General features: G+C 44.6%; 1 protein-coding gene across 3 annotated transcripts in view; it reads right to left on the reverse strand.

The window, feature by feature from the left end:
• slc5a6a (solute carrier family 5 member 6a) overlaps nucleotides 1-17037 on the reverse strand; it is a 76703-nt gene that overhangs the window by 54711 nt on the left and 4955 nt on the right. Inside the window, exon 1 of one of the 3 annotated variants that reach the window (XM_073047786.1) lies at nucleotides 745-881. The exons of 1 other annotated variant lie outside the window; for it this stretch is intronic. The gene's annotated coding sequence lies outside the window, so the exon portion shown is untranslated. Of the gene's footprint in view, nucleotides 1-744; nucleotides 882-17037 lie in introns of those variants that run through there. One more of the 3 variants, XM_073047787.1, reaches the window with a different exon arrangement.

Consider the following 17037-nt stretch of genomic DNA (forward strand, 5'->3'; position numbering starts at 1 on the left):
CCCCCATCCCCCCTTTCCACTTCTCCCTTCCTAATCTCCTCCCTCACCATCATCTTCCTCTTTCCTCCTCCCACACTCTCCCTCCCCTTCCTTCTGCCCTCCAGCATCACTCCCATCCTCCCTTCCCCCTTACCTCCCTCCTCTTCTCCTCCCTTCCCTCACCCCATCCCTCTTCATCATCCTCTTCCTTCCCTCCCTCCCCCTTCTCTACCCATTCGCACATACTCCCTTCCCTTTCTCCTGTCCCTCCAGCTTCACTCCCATCCCCATTCCCCCTTCCCCATCCCATCCCTCTTCATCATCCTCTTCCCTCCCTCCCCATTCCCATACTCCCTTCCCTTTCTCCTTACCCTCCAGCATCACTCCCATCCTCTCCTCCATTCCCCCTTTCCCCATCACCTCCCTCCTCACTGCCACACACTGGCTTCCCTTTCTCCTGTCCCTCCAGCTTCACTCCACCTTCCTCTCACTTCTCCTTTCCTCTTCCTCCCTTTCCTATCCCCTGACCCGTCCCATCCCTCATCTCCAACCACTTCCCTCCCTCTTTACCTTTTTCCTCCATCCCCCGTCCTCAGTTCCCCGATCCCTCCTCACCCACTTTCCGCCTCACAGCCCTCTGCTCCCATTTCCCTCCTTCCATCGACTTCTGACCTCGTGTGTCCGCTCCCAGGAAACCCGTAGCCTGAAGACCATTGCCTTTCTAACCCGATCTTTGGGTGACCATAGAACAGCCCTGCTGCACACCTTGTACCGACCGTCCTTATCGTCACTGCCTCCTCGCCGGCGTCTCCACAACCGTAGCTACCACGCCAGCCGGCCGGCCAGCCACCACAACGTGCCTCGCTACACTGACAGGTACGAGCGGCTAGCCGCTCCCTCAGCCAATCACAAACGGCAGGCGAAGACCTGCCTGCCAATCAACACTGCAAAAAAAAGCTGGAGGCTCGGACTCTGACCAATCAAACAGCGGAGAGCGACGATACGTCTACCAATCATACGCCGGAAACCGGAAAATAACGCTCAACCAATCGCACGGCGTGATGTTGCACCAACTAATCAGACTGTCGATTGTATGACAGGATGGGGCGATGTCAGACCAGCAGTCTAACCAATCACGCTGCGACGGATGAGGATGATGAAGCTATTCCGACGGAAGATGAACTAACTGACTGTAACTGACTGATTATGTCTAATCTTTGCCATCGACACCCTCCCCCTATTCCAGTTTAATGTTCTGAAACGTCCCGGAGTACCTGTAGAAAGACATGTCCCTGAGCTGCCCCGCACAATCATGGCAATGCCAGGACGGGGCTCAACGTGTCACCTTCAAAGTCGCTGCCCCGTACAGGCATGGCCAATCCAGTGTTCCTGGGACTGCAGTGGCTGGGGTTGGGGGTGATTTCCTGAGCCTGCAATAAGTTTTTCATTGCACCCGTACACACGTGTACGTGTCGATATGACAATAAACCCTAGTTTGAATTTATGTCCGGAAGCTGGAACAGATAAATACTGTCCGTAACAAAATAAAAGGAGTCGGAGATTCAGTGACTCTGCCATTCAATATAGATCCTCTAACAGCTTCCTTTCTCCATAATCACTTAGATAGATAGATAGATAGATACTTTATTCATCCCCATGGGGAAATTCAACATTTTTTCCAATGTCCCATACACTTGTTGTAGCAAAACTAATTACATACAATACTTAACTCAGTAAAAAAATGATATGCATCTAAATCACTCTCTCAAAAAGCATTAATAATAGCTTTTAAAAAGTTCTTAAGTAGTTTACTTAAATACATTAAATACAATCAACCCCGGCACTTTAACATATCTTACTCCTGGCGGTTGAATTGTAAAGCCTAATGGCATTGGGGAGTATTGACCTCTTCATCCTGTCTGAGGAGCATTGCATCGATAGCAACCTGTCGCTGAAACTGCTTCTCTGTCTCTGGATGGTGCTATGTAGAGGATGTTCAGGGTTTTCCATAATTGACCGTAGGCTACTCAGCGCCCTTCGCTCAGCTACCGATGTTATACTCTCCAGTACTTTGCCCACGACAGAGCCCGCCTTCCTTACCAGCTTATTAAGACGTGAGGCGTCCCTCTTCTTAATGCTGCCTCCCCAACACGCCACCACAAAGAAGAGGGCGCTCTCCACCACTGACCTATAGAACATCTTCAGCATCTCACTGCAGACATTGAATGACGCCAACCTTCTAAGGAAGTACAGTCGACTCTGTGCCTTCCTGCACAAGGCATCTGTGTTGGCAGTCCAGTCTAGCTTCTCGTCTAACTGTACTCCCAGATACTTGTAGGTCTTCACCTGCTCCACACATTCTCCATTAATGATCACTGGCTCCATATGAGGCCTAGATCTCCTAAAGTCCACCACCATCTCCTTGGTCTTGGTGATATTGACTCAGTTATCCATCCATTTATCGCAGCCTTGGGGTGGCACGGTAGCATTGTGATTAGCACAATCTCTTTACTGGGAGCTCTTCTTTTTTTGCTTTCTAAGTTTGGTAGTCGAGACTTTAATCCTATTATTAAACATACAGTAAGAATTTGGTTTCAGTTTTGTAGATCCTTTGATTTTAATAATTTTGTTCTTTCCAGTAAAATTCATCTTAACTTTTTTTAAACCTTCAATTTTCGATCAGACTTTTTCAATTTGGAAATCCAAATAGTAACTTTTTTAGATTTGTTCATGGACAACTGTTTAATGTCTTTTACTCAGTTAGTGGATAAATATGATCTATCTAATGTACACTTTTTTAGATATTTACAAATTAGGAATTTTCTACATAGTTTGCTTCCAGATTTTCCCTCGGCTTATTCACCCAATACTCTTTTTCAGGTCAAACCATTTCAAAAAGGACCGATAGCTATAATTTATAAATGGCTATTGAATTTCCGTATGTTAGCTAATGATAAAATTAAAGCTGCGTGGGAATTGGAGTTTCAGAAGTCTCTTTCAGATAATCAATGGGATAAAAATTTTTATTTAGTAAATACTTCTTCCATTTGCTCCCGTCATTCCTTGATACAGTTCAAGGTAGTGCATCAGGCACATATGTCAAAAGATAAATTAGCCCGTATTTTTTCCAATATTAATCCTATTTGTGATAGATGTAATATTCAGGTGGCTACTTTAACATATGTTGTATCAAGTTAGATAATTTTTGGAAAGAAGTCTTTAAAACTTTATCCAAAGTCTTGAATTTGGATTTACAACTGAATCTACTAACAGCAATTTTTGGGATTATACCATCGGAAGCAGGAGATATTCCTGCTTCCGCTCTATGGATGATAGCTTTTACAAGTTTATCGGCTAGGAGAGCCACTTTACATAAATGGACGGATTCTAATCCACGTACTGTCTTTTTTTTTTGGCTTTTCTCCATTATGTCCTGTTTAAGTTTAGAGAAAATAAGTTGGACATTGGATACATCCTTTAAATTTGAGGAAACTTGGCGACCCTTTATTCATTATTTTCATAGGCTCTGACTTATGGCCCTTCCAGTTACCTTTTTGAAGTTTTGGATTTGATCAGAAAGTTTTTCCTTTTTTCCTGCTTTTACTCTCAAGATGAACTGCCCAGTTTTTTTTTCTTTTTCTGTTTTTTTGTGGGGTTTTTTAATGTACATTTCAATTATAAAAGTTTCTTTACTCTTTTTTCTTCTTAAGAGGAGAATCCATTTTTTAATTATATACTATTAGATTAATTCTATGCATGATCGTGATAATTTGTATTTTTCCTTTTATTTGAATTGTTACTGATACAGATTTTTGAGACAATTCTCCTCTTTTGTGTGTGTGTGAGTGTGTGTACACACACACACACACATACACATACACACACACTTTATTTATTTAACGAATAAAAAGATTGATAAAGAAAGAAAGATAAGTCAACCAGTTAGAGAAGTCAGCTTTGCCAGACAACGAATATTTGCTTCTTGGTCATGTTCGCTCAATAAAAGATGAAAAAAAAAAGCACAATACTTTATAGTACCAGTGACTGGGGCCCAATTCCTGCCTCTGACTGTAGGAGCTTGTACATTTTTCCCATGGCCATGTGCATTTCCTCCAGCTTCCTCCCACAGTCCAAAGACATATGGAGGTTAATTGGCCATTGCAAATTGTCCCGTGATTATGCTAGGGGTAAATTGGGAGTTGTTGGGTGGTACAGCTTGGGGCGTTGGTGAGGTGGGGGGGAACTATACTGCACTCTATCTCAATCAATAAATTTGCAGACTTTCTCCACAGCATTTTGGCATGGTGAATCCTAAAAATTCTGAAATGATGAATTCCTCCTACTCTGATTTCTTCTTGGTCCTGGAGTCAGAAGAGATACAACCCTAAAAACAGGTTTTTGACCTCAAACATGGACAATCCCTTTCCTCCCACAGATACTGCTTGATCTCCTAAGTTCCTCCAGCAGATTTGACTTGCAGGTTGAGTCCATGGTGAGGAAGGCGAATGATTTGTTAACGTTCATTTCTAAAATATAAAATTAAGAATGTAATGCTGAGGACTCGGGCTGCACATGGAGTAATTGTGAGCAGATGGGCCCCTTGTCTAAGAAAAGATGTGCTGGCATTGGAGAGGGTCCAAACGAGGTTCACGAGAATGATCCCAAGAATTAAAGGGTTATGGTATGAGGATCGTTTTGGTCTGTACTTACTGGAGTTCAGAGTTATGAGGGGCTCATCGAAACCTATCAAATATTCAAAGGCCTAGATGGAGACGATGTTCCGTAGGTAGGGGGAGGGGGAGTCTGTAACCAGGAGCCACAGCCTCAAAATAGAAGTATGTCCCTTTAGAATGAGGAGGATTTTTTTTAACCAGACTGAGGTAAATCGTGAAATTAATTGCCACAGGTGGCTGTGGAGGCCAGTTCATTGGGTATATTTAAAGTGGAGACTGATAGGTTCTTAATTAGTCAGGTCATCAAAGGATACAGGGAGAAGGCAGGAGAATAGGGTTGAGTGGGATAATAAATCAGCCATGATCAAGTGGAGGGTTCACAAGACTTGGTCCAAAAAGTTCTTCAAGATTTTTTGTCTTTTGTGTCTTTTAGACTCCTGCAACTGAGAAGATGTTTTGGATAGTGAAGATATGTGAAGACATATCTTCTTCAAGGGATAAGGAGAGTGAATTTCCCAGGGGACTCTGCTGGTTGCCTTCAGCACAGAAGGGTATGCACCTCACTGAAGAAGCAAGGCTCCAGGAACGGGGAAGCAGAAGCTGCCAAGGCCCAGACCAAGTAAAATTACTGAATCACAAGTCAATCCTGGATACAGAGTCCTAATTAAAGGTAGTGACCAAGCAAAAACTATATGAGAGAGCTGTAAAATGAAATGTGACACCAAGATAGGTGACAGGTGATGAAAAGCTTGATCAAACCCCTAGGATGAGGAGGTGCTGTCAGGTGTGGGCAAGTATTTGTCATCTTGATGGCATTCGTGTCTGTGAGGGAGAGATTAGACCATGAGACATAGGAACAGAATTAGCCGAATCAGTCCATTGAATTTGCTCCGCTATTTTATCACGGCTGATTTATTGTCCCTCTCAACTCCATTCTCCTGCCTTCTCCCCATAACCTTTGAACATTTACTAATGAAGAACTTAACAACTTCCGCTTCAAATACACCCAATGATTTGGCTTCCACAGCCATCGTTGGCAATGAATTCCACAGTTGCCCCATTCTCTGCCAAGAGAAACTCCTCTCGTCTCTGTTCTAAAGTGTTTTCTGAGGTTGCGCCCTCCTGTCCTAGACTCTCCCACTATAGGAAACATCCTCTCCACATCCACTCTGTCGAGGCCTTCCAAAATTCGATAGGTTGGAATGACATTCTCAACCTGCCATTCTACTAAACTCCAGTGAGTACAGGCCCAGACATCCCACCTTACAATTACCCTTTCATTGCCGGGATCATTCTCCTAAAGCTCGTCTGGACCCTCTTCAATGCCAGTAAACACTTTTGTAGATAAGGGGCTCAAGACTGCTCACAATACTCCAAATGCAGCCTGACCAATGCCCCATAAAGCCTCAGCATTGCTTTCTTGTTTTTATATTCTAGTCCTCTTGAAATGAATGCTTGCATCGAACTGAATTGACTTTATTTCTTACATCCTTCACGTACATAAGGAGTAAAACTCTTTGCATCTGTCTAAATGTGCAATCGTAGTAATTTATAATAATAAATAGAACAATCAACGTAATATAGAGTACACTGAAATCAGCGTGAGTTCATCAGTCTGATGGCCTGGTGGAAAAAGCTGTCCTGGAGCCTGTTGGTCCTGGCTTTTATGCTGCAGTACCGCTTCCCGGATGGTAGCAGCTGGAATAGTTTGTGGTTGGGGTGACTCGGGTCCCCAATGACCCTGCGGGCCCTTTATACGCGCTTGGCTTTGTAAATGTCCTGAATCATGGGAAGTTCACAACTACAGATGCGCTGGGCTGTCCTCACCACTCTCTGCAGAGTGCTGTGATTGAGGGAGGTACAGTTCCCATACCAGGCAGTGATGCGGCCAGTCAGGAAGCTCTCAATTGTGCCCCTGTAGAAATATCTTAGGATTTCGGGGCTTATACCAAACTTCCTCATCTGTCTGAGATGAAAGAGGTGCTGTTGTGCCTTTTTCACGACACAGCTAGTGTGTACATTATATTTGCCTTCCTCATGACTGACTCACCAGTCAGTGAACCTGCAGCGGTCTCCAAGGTCCCTTTGCAACTCTGATTTCTGAACTTTCTCCCCATTTAGAAAATAGTCGATGCCTTTATTGCTTCTACCAAAGTGCATGACCATAGATTTGAGCTGGGGATGGAAAGAGGAATCCTGAGAAACTGGAAAAGCTGCTTGAACTGGGGAAGGATGCAGGCAGGATTTTTTTAAAAAAACTCCTCCTGGGTCAAAGCACATCAAGCGCACGTACAAATATTTTTAATAATGGTGAGGTGTGCCATCCCATGTTCTGCCCTTCAACCCTTTGTGAATGTTGCTTTATTTTTAAACCCCTTTCACATCTCTTGTCACTTTATACAATTTAATTGAAACATTCCCTCAGCCTCCTTTGTTCCAAAGTGATCATAGTTGAAAGTGAAGTCATTACCAAAGTACAAAGTCACCGTGTACAACCCAGAGATTCACTTTCTTGCAGGCATACACAGTAAATCCAAGAGATGCAATAGAATCAATGAAAGCCAAGAGCGCAGACAAACAACCCACGTGCAAAGGATAACAAGCTGTGCAAATAAAAAGTAAATAAATATACAATAAATATCAAGAACATGAGATGAACAGTCTTTGAAAATGAGTCCTGAGATTGTGGGAACAGTTCAGAGATGGGTGTGAGCTGCACCAATGTAGCCAGACGTACAACATGCTGGAGGAACTCAGCAGGTCGGACAGCATCCGTGGAAACGAGCAGTCAACGTTTTGGGCCGAGACCCTTTGTCCTGACGTTCCTCCAGCGTGTTGTATGTGTTGCTTTGACCACAGCATCTGCAGTGTACTTTATGTTTACCAATGCAGCCAGACTTGCTTCATGACTAAAGTTTAATGCTGAAAAACTCTTTGTCAACGATCAGCCACTGAGTTCCCCAGCTCAGTGGGTTCAGAGGTTGGAGGTCCATGCGGGGAGCAGGCATGATAGGTGGTGACCCCCCCCCCCCCAAAACACCAGATATGTGAGTCGTCCAGTCTGGAGTTCAGGCACTTGTCTTCAGTGAGTCCTTGCATCAATACTTCTAAAACTTTGAGAAACTTCTATAGATGTATAGTGGAGAGTATATTGAGTAGTTGCCACATGGCCTGGTATGGAAACACCAATACGCTTGAATGGAAAAGCCTACAAAAAATAGTGGATATGACCCAGTCCTTCACTGGGAAAGTCCTCCCCACCATTGAGCACATCTACATGGAGCGTTGTCACGGGAAAGCAGCATCCATCATCTGAAGCCCCAACCATCTCTTCTTATTGCTGCCATCAGGAGAAAGGTACAGGAGCCTCTGGCCCCACACCATCAGATTCAGGAACAGTTATTACCCCTCAACCATCAGGCTCCTGAACCAGAAGGGAAGTTTCACTCAACTGCACTCATCCCATCACTGAACTGTTTCCACAGTCTGGACTCACCTTCAATAATTCTTCATCTCATGATTCTCGTTCTCAATATTTATTGCTTATTTATTTATTTATTTATTTTTCTCTTTTGTACTTGCACAGATTGTTATCTTTTGTACGTGGGTTGTTTGTGCGGCCTGTTGTGTGCAGTCTTTCATTTATTCTATTCTGTTCTCTGGATTTATTGTGAATGCCCACAAGAAAACAAATCTGGGTGTTGTTTATGGTGACATACATGTACTTTGAATGCTTCGATGTACATGGGATAATGAAACTGAGCTTTTACAGACAGTCATGTGTGTGTGTTAAAGAATGAAAGGGTATGCCGAGGAAACCCATCAGGTTCTGACAGGACTGCACAGAGAGAATTTTCCCACTGGAGTATCTGGAATCAGAACTCACAGCCTTGGGATACTGGGACGGTCATTAAAAAAGAGCGCAGTATGCCACAGGAACAGGTACAATCCTTCAGCGATATTCTGAGTTTGTTAATCTAAAAATGCCCGATTAAACAAATTGCTTCTGCCTGCACATGGTCCATTTGCTTCCATTTTCTGTACGTTCATTTACCTATGATCCTCTATCGTATCTGCCTCCACCATCACCCCTAGAAGCATGTTCCATGAACCCATCGCTCTCTGTGTAAAATAAATATCTGTCCTTTAAACTTAGCCCCCTCCCACCTCAAATACATGCCCTATTCTACTCTGGGATAAAGATACCAGCTATCTAATGTCTCTTACAATCTTATAAACTTATATCTGATCTCCCTTCAGCCTCTGCCGCTCCAGAGAAAACAACTGAAGTTTGTCCAACCTTTCCTTGTAGTTCATGCCCTCTAATCTAGGCAGCATCCTGGTGAACCTCTTCTGTACCCTCTCCAAATCCTCCCTGTAATGAGGCGACCAGAACTGTATGCAATACTCCAGGTGTGACCTAACCAGTGTTTAACATTGCTGCAACGTAACTTTCTGTCTCTTAAACTCAGTGCCTTGGCCAATAAGCACAAGCATGCAATATGCCTTCTTCACCACCAATCAACCTGAGCAGCCATTTGTAGGCAACAATGGACTCAGACACAAAACCCCCTTGTACATCAACAATATCAGAAATACCAAAGGAGACTGTGGACATCAAGTCATTTGTGGTAGGCATATTGCTTAATGCAAAAAGGATCATGGGAAGTGGGGAGGGACAGGGCCAGGGTCTTGAAGTGGATGATCAGCCATGATTATGTTTGAAGCTGGAATAGCCTTGAAGGGCCAAATAGCCTCCATCTCCTATTTCCTTTCTTCCAACCCAGAGTTACTGAAACTACAGATGTGGCTTCACCAAAAAAAACCCACAAGCCACAGTTGTAACACTTTCAAAGCAGCATGTGGTGTGAATTATTTGAGTGCTGTTTGTGAAACTGAACATTTCAGAATCAGCTTATTTTATAACAAAATATGCTCTCTGGCAGGAACTGGAAGACCAGGAGTTAATCAGTCAAGTAATATAAACATATTATTTATTAAAGATGAAAGATTAGCTTTATTTGTCACAAACATTGAAACACACAGTGAAATGCTCACATTACAATCTTAATTCTCTCTTGCTTCATCAGGCAAAGGTGAGCTGCACCAGGGAAATGAACCGGTTCTGTTTTTTACGGGTGTTCATAAGTTTGTTTTATCCACAGATTTGGAAAATGCACATAAATCACTGAACTCAGTTATTGCACCTCCAAAGTATTGTCATGCATGGCATAACCAAAGCACATAAAACTGATAAGAATCATTACTAAAGTAGAAAGAGGGGAACCTGGTTCTGCTGTTTGTGGAGTCCCCAGATTCCATTCCTGTATGTCAGCCGATTTCTGTCCAAGTCAGAGATCAAAGTTCAAGGTAAATTTAATACCAAAGTACAGTGTAGTCTCTCGCTGCGGACATCCCACCCTGCAAAAACTCATTTCAGTGAGGTAGCACCACCACCCCCGCCCCCTGCAACCACAAATGCCCCGGTCGACCTCCAAGGGTCTATGTGTATAGGACATTTGATTATGAAAGAACACAACAATTTATTTGATCACATATTGAAACTATTTATACACACACACACACATTCCTTGTTGAGTATTTTGTTGGCGGTCTCAATGCTAATAGCTAAATGCTAATGCAAATAGCTTTTCTATTTCTTTTGCAAACTTTCTTTGTACTGTGAGGTGGCTTGCTTGCCAGATTTGAGCATTTTGTCAGAAGTCTCAACCTCATAGCAGTCTGTCAATGAACTTGTTAATTTTGCAAGACATCAGATTCACCAGTGTTTTGTGAGACAGCTGACTTCTGAGTTCTGTCTTAATGTGATGCACCATGCTGAATGCCTTTCCACATCACAATTAGAATTTGAGTAGAGTTCTAATTGTACTCAAATCAATACAGTAGCAGCTAGCCAGCTAGTTTAAATAACGTTAGCTATGCTAATGAACGAATGACACCTGTTAAACTCACCTCAACATGTCTTTTACATTTTAACCCAACATGGGCAATAGAAAAGTCACTGTTGCAAACAGTGCAGTGAGCAACACTGTCATTATTTTTGACCTCTATTAGGCGGGGGTACACTTTAGTGTAGTCTGGGGTGAAGTATGTCTTATATTTTCTGTTCTTTTGGAACACTGTGCCATTGGTGCTGCATAACACCAAACTGAACTGATGTACAATCAAAGAGAAAGAGTGGTCGACTGTGCAGACCCGCCCACAGAGAAAACTTATAGGTCTACTTAGTACAAAGAGAGACCAATCAGGATTCATATTTTTCTTTTTTTCTCTCTCTCACACACACACACACACACTCTCTCTCTCTCTCTTACTTCCAGGATATTGTATATAATTTGCGGGCGTCAGCAAGCCGCTATCAATGTGCAGGAGACTCCCAGAATTTCCGGGAGCGGTGGGATGTCTGCAGCTGTGCACTAACATCACCTTCTCCTCATGGCTATGTAGGCTGCACTGTTGCATCGACAACACTGGTGATACTGGTGATAATTACAGGGGACTTCAACCATGTGACTTTGGACAAGACACTACCTGCTTTCTCCCAGTACGTGGATTGTTACACCAGGGGTAATAGAACTATTGACCTACTGTATGCAAACGTAGAGGATGCATATAGTGCATCCCCGCTGCCTTCACTGGGGAAAGCTGATCACAACCTGGTTTTGTTACAGCCCAGATATAAATCAAGTGTGATGAGGCATCCCACTACCACACGCTCTTTTAGAAAGTGGACTCCTGAAGCAGAACAGGCCCTGAGAGACTGCTTCGGTACTACTAACTGGGATGTACTGCAAGGGGGGCTCTGTGGGGGCATTGAGGAGGTCACTGAATGCACAACGGACTATATTAACTTTTGTGTGGATGCCGTTGTTCCTGTTAGAACTGTTCGCTGCTATCCCAATAATAAGCCCTGGATCACTAGTCACATCAAAGGCCTCCTAAACCAGAAGAAGAGGGCCTTTAAAGATGGTGATCGGTTGGAGCTTAAAAGAGTTCAGAAGGAACTCAGAGTACAGATAAGGGGGGCAAAGGAGCAGTATAGGAGGAAGCTAGAACAAAAGCTGCAGAAAAAAAGCATGAAGGAGGTGTGGGATGGGATGAAGATCATCACCGGATGCGGTGCAAAGCGGGGGGCAAACATAAGTGGAGATGTGGAGAAAGCGAACCAGCTGAACAACTTCTTCCATAGGTTCGACAGCACAATCTCATCCTCACCGCAGAACTCCACACCAGGCTTACTTCCCTCACAGGAAAATAGCCACTCACAGGAGACCTTGCCCACGCCCAGGATTACGGCTGCACAGGTGGAAGGTCAACTGAGGAAGATCTGTACCAGCAAGGCGGCGGGACCGGATGGAGTTTCCCCACGATTACTGAGGGCCTGTGCGACTGAGCTGGGAGAACCACTACAGCGCATCTTCAACATGAGCCTGGAGCAGAGAAGAGTAACCAGACAGTGGAAAACATCCTGTATTGTCCCGGTACCGAAGAAACCACAACCAAAGGAGTTGAATGACTTCAGACCTGTTGCTTTGACGTCGCACGTGATGAAGACCATGGAGCGGCTGATAATACAGAATCTGAGGCCACAAACCAGGCACGCCCAGGATCCTCTTCAGTTTGCGTATAAGGAGAAGGTGGGAGTGGAGGATGCTATCACATATTTGCTGCACAAATCCCTCTCTCACCTAGATGGGGTCAGTGGTGCTGTGAGGATTACATTCCTGGACTTCTCTAGTGCCTTTAACACCATCCAGCCCAAGATCTTAAGGCACAAACTAACGGAGATGGGAGTAGACTCTCACATGGTGGATTGGATAGTGGACTACTTGACAGATAGACCTCAGTATGTGCGGTTGGGAGACTGTAGGTCTGACACGGTGGTCAGGAGCACCGCAGGGGACCGTGCTCTCTCCGGTCCTGTTCACCCTGTACACATCAGACTTCCAATATAACTCGGAGTCCTGCCATGTGCAGAAGTTCGCTGACGACACGGCCATAGTGGGGTGTGTCAGGAATGGACAGGAGGAGGAGTATAGGAAACTGATACAGGACTTTGTGATATGGTGCAACTCAGACTACCTGCATCTCAATATCACCATGACCAAGGAGATGGTGGGGGACTTTAGGAGATCTAGGCCTCATATGGAGCCAGTGATCATTAATGGAGAATGTGTGGAGCAGGTTAAGACCTACAAGTATCTGGGAGTACAGTTAGACAAGATGCTAGACTGGACTGCCAACACAGATGCCTTGTGCAGGAAGGCACAGAGTCGACTGTACTTCCTTAGAAGGTTGGCGTCATTCAATGTCTGTAGTGAGATGCTGAAGATGTTCTATAGGTCAGTTGTGGAGAGCGCCCTCTTCTTTGTGGTGGCGTGTTGGGGAGGCAGCATTAAGAAGAGGGACGCCTCACATCTTAATAAGCTGGTAAGGAAGGCGGGCTCTGTCGTGGGCAAAGTACTGGAGAGTATAACATCGGTAGCTGAGCGAAGGGCGCTGAGTAGGCTACAGTCAATTATGGATAACTCTGAACATCCTCTACATAGCACCATCCAGAGACAGAGAAGCAGTTTCAGCGACAGGTTGCTATCGATGCAATGCTCCTCAGACAGGATGAAGAGGTCAATACTCCCCAATGCCATTAGGCTTTACAATTCAACCGCCAGGAGTAAGATATGTTAAAGTGCCGGGGTTGATTGTATTTAATGTATTTAAGTAAACTACTTAAGAACTTTTTAAAAGCTATTATTAATGCTTTTTGAAAGAGTGATTTAGATGCATATCATATTTTTACTGAGTTAAGTATTGTATGTAATTAGTTTTGCTACAACAAGTGTATGGGACATTGGAAAAAATGTTGAATTTCCCCATGGGGATGAATAAAGTATCTATCTATCTATCTATCTAACACCAACAGTGTAAAGGGATGAAGAAATCACTGTCAAACACTATGCCTCATTGTAAGATTCGGAGCAAGAAGGCTGAGAGTGGAATGGCTAAGGATTTCCAGAGCGAAGGCATTTTACTTCTCGGGGTAAAAGAGAGGCAAGTGTGCGCAGGCTCATGACGTCAGCCAGCAGAGCGGGAAAAGTTTGAAAAGAAGACTGTCATATCCAGCGGGCAGCAGAGTGATAGAGCTTTGGCTCAACAGGCTTAGGCTGTAATGAGGCGAGGTAGGTTTACCTGTGTTAATCGTATGTGTATGAGACCGGTTTTCTGTGCTCGGTGTCAGATGTGGGAAGTCCTGGAGTCTCCCAGACGGCCATATCTGCACCCAGTATGTCAATCTACGGCTCCTAAGGGACCGTGTTAGGGAACTGGAGTTGCAGCTCGATGACCTTCGTCTGGTCAGGGTGAGCGAGGAGTGATAGAAAGGAGTTATAGGCAGGTGCTCACACCGGGGCCACGGGAGACAGACAAGTGGGTAACAGTCAGGAGGGGGAAGGGGAAGAGTCAGGTACTAGAGAGTACCCCTGTGGCTGTCCCCCTGAACAATAAGTACTCCTGTTTAAGTACTGTTTGGAGGGGTGGGGAGAGACAGCCTACCTGGGGGGAGCAACAGTGGCTGTGCCTCTGGCACAGAGTCTAGCCCTGTGGCTCAGAAGGGTAGGGAAAGGAAGAGGAAGGCAGTCGTGATAGGGGACTCTATAGTGAGGGGTCAGACAGGCGATTCTGAGGATGCAGGAAAGAAACTTGGATGGTAGTTTGCCTCCCAGGTGCCAGGGTCCGGGATGTTTCAGAACACATCCAAGATATCCTGCAGTGGGAGTGAGAACAGCCAGAGGTCGTGGTACATATTGGTATCAATGACATAGGTAGGAAAAGGAAAGAGGTCCTGAAAAAAGACTACAGTGAATTAGGAAGGAAGTTGAGAAGCAGGACTGCAAAGATAGTAATCTCGGGATTACTGCCTGTGACAGTGGGTATAGGAATAGAATGAGGTGGAGGATAAATGCATGGCTGAGAGATTGGAGCAGGGGCAGGGATTCAGATTTCTGGATCATTGGGACCTCTTTTGGGGCAGGTGTGACCTGTACAAAAAGGACGGGTTGCACTTGAATCCCAGGGGGACCAATATCCTGGTTGGGAGGTTTGCTAAGGCTACAAGGGAGAGCTTAAATGAGAATTGTTGTGTGGTGGTAACCGAACGGAAGAGACTGGGGAAGAGGCGGTTGGCTCACAAATAGAGAAAGCTTGTGGACAGTGTGAGAGGGAAGATAGGCAGGTGATCAAGAAGGAGCGCACTCAGACCGATGGCTTGAGATGTGTCTATTTAAATGCAAGGAGTTTTGTGAACAAAGCGGGTGAGCTTATAGCGTGGATCAGTACTTGGAGCAATGATGTGGTGGCCATTACAGAGACCTGGATGGCTCAGGGACAGGAATGGTTACTTCAAGTGCCGGGTTTTAGATTTTTCAGAAAAGATGGAGGGAGGCAAAAGGGGTGGGGGTGTGGCACTGTTGATCAGAGATAGTGTCACGGCTGCAAAAAAAAGGCGGACGTCATGGAGGGATCGTTTACGGAGTCTCTGTGGGTGGAAGTTAGGAACAGGAATGGGTCAATAACTTTACTGGGTGTTTTTTTTAAATAGGCTGCCCAATAATAACAGGGATATCAAGGAGCAGATAGGGAAACATCCTGGAAAGGTTGTGAATGGAGATTTTAATTTCCCAAACATCAATTGGCATCTCTCTAGAGCAAGGGGTTTAGATGGGGTGGAGTTTGTTAGGTGTGTTCAGGAAGGATTTGGACACAATATGTAGATAAGCCTACAAGAGGAGAGGCTGTACTTGATTTGGTATTGGGAAATGAACCTGGTCAGGTGTCAGATCTCTCAGTGGGAGAGTATTTTGGAGATAGTGATCATAATTCTATCTCCTTTACAATAGCATTGGAGAGAGAGAGGAGCAGACAAGTTAGAAAAGCGTTTAATTGGAGTAAGGGGAATTATGAGGCTATCAGGCAGGAAATTGGAAGCTTAAACTGGGAACAGATGTTCTCAGGGAAAAGTACAGAAGAAATGTGGCAAATGTTCAGGGGATATTTGTGTGGAGTTCTGCATAGGTACGTTCCAATGAGACAGGGAAGTTGTGGTAGGGTACAGGAACCATGGTGTACAAAGGCTGTAATAAGTCTAGTCAAGAAGAAAAGAAAAGCTAACAAAAGGTTCAGAGAGCTAGGTAATGTTAGAGATTTAGAAGATTATAAGGCTACTAGGAAGGAGCTTAAGAAGGAAATCAGGAGAGCCAGAAGGGGCCATCAGAAGGCCTTGGCGGGCAGGATTAAGGAAAACCCCAAGACATTCTACAAGTATGTGAAGAGCAAGCAGATTAGACATGGAAGAATAGGACCTATCAAGTGTGACAGTGGGAAAGTGTGTATGGAACTGGAGGAAATAGCAGAGGTACTTAATGAATACTTCAGTATTCACTATGGAGAAGGAACTTGGTGATTGTAGTGATGACTTGCAGCAGACTGAAAAGCTTAAGCATGTAGATATTAAGAAAGAGGATGTGCTGGAGCTTTTGGAAAGCATCAAGTTGGAGAAGTCGCTGGGACCAGATGAGATGTACCCCAGGCTACTGTGGGAGGCGAGGGAGGAGATTGCTGAGCCTTTGGCAATGAGTTTTGAGTCATCAATGGGGACGGGAGAGGTTCTGGAGGATTGGAGGGTTGCAGATGCTGTTCCTTTATTCAAGAAAGGGAGTAGAGATAGCCCAGGAAATTATAGACCAGTGAGTCTTACTTCAGTGGTTGGTAAGTTGATGGAGAAGATCCTGAGAGGCAGGATTTATGAACATTTGGAGAGGTATAATATGATAAAGAGTAGTCAGCATGGCTTTGTCAAGGGCAGATTGTGTCTTAAGAGCCTGATTGAATTTATTGAGGATGTGACTAAACACATTGATGAAGGAAGATCAGTAGATGTAGTTTATATGGATTTCAGCAAGGCATTTGATAAGGTACCCCATGCAAGGCTTATTGAGAAAGTTATGAGGTATGGGATCCAAGGAGACCTTGCTTTGTGGATCCAGAACTGGCTTGCCCACAGAAGGCAAAGAGTGGTTGTAGACGGGTCATATTCTGCATGGAGGTCAGTCACCAGTGGAGTGCCTCAGGGATCTGTTCTGGGGCCCTAATTCTTCGATTTTTATAAATGACCTGGATGAGGAAGTGGAGGGATGGGTTAGTAGGTTTGCTGATGACACAGAGGTTGGGGGTGTTGTGGATAGTGTGGAGGGCTGTCAGCATTTGCAGCGGGTTATTGATGGGATGTAAAACTGGGCTGAGAAGTGGCAGATGGAGTTCAACCCAGATAAGTGTGAAGTGGTTCATTTTGGTAGGTCAAATATGATGGCAG

The sequence above is a fragment of the Hemitrygon akajei genome, chromosome 6 (assembly GCF_048418815.1).
Source record: "Hemitrygon akajei chromosome 6, sHemAka1.3, whole genome shotgun sequence".
Lineage (NCBI taxonomy): Eukaryota > Metazoa > Chordata > Chondrichthyes > Myliobatiformes > Dasyatidae > Hemitrygon > Hemitrygon akajei.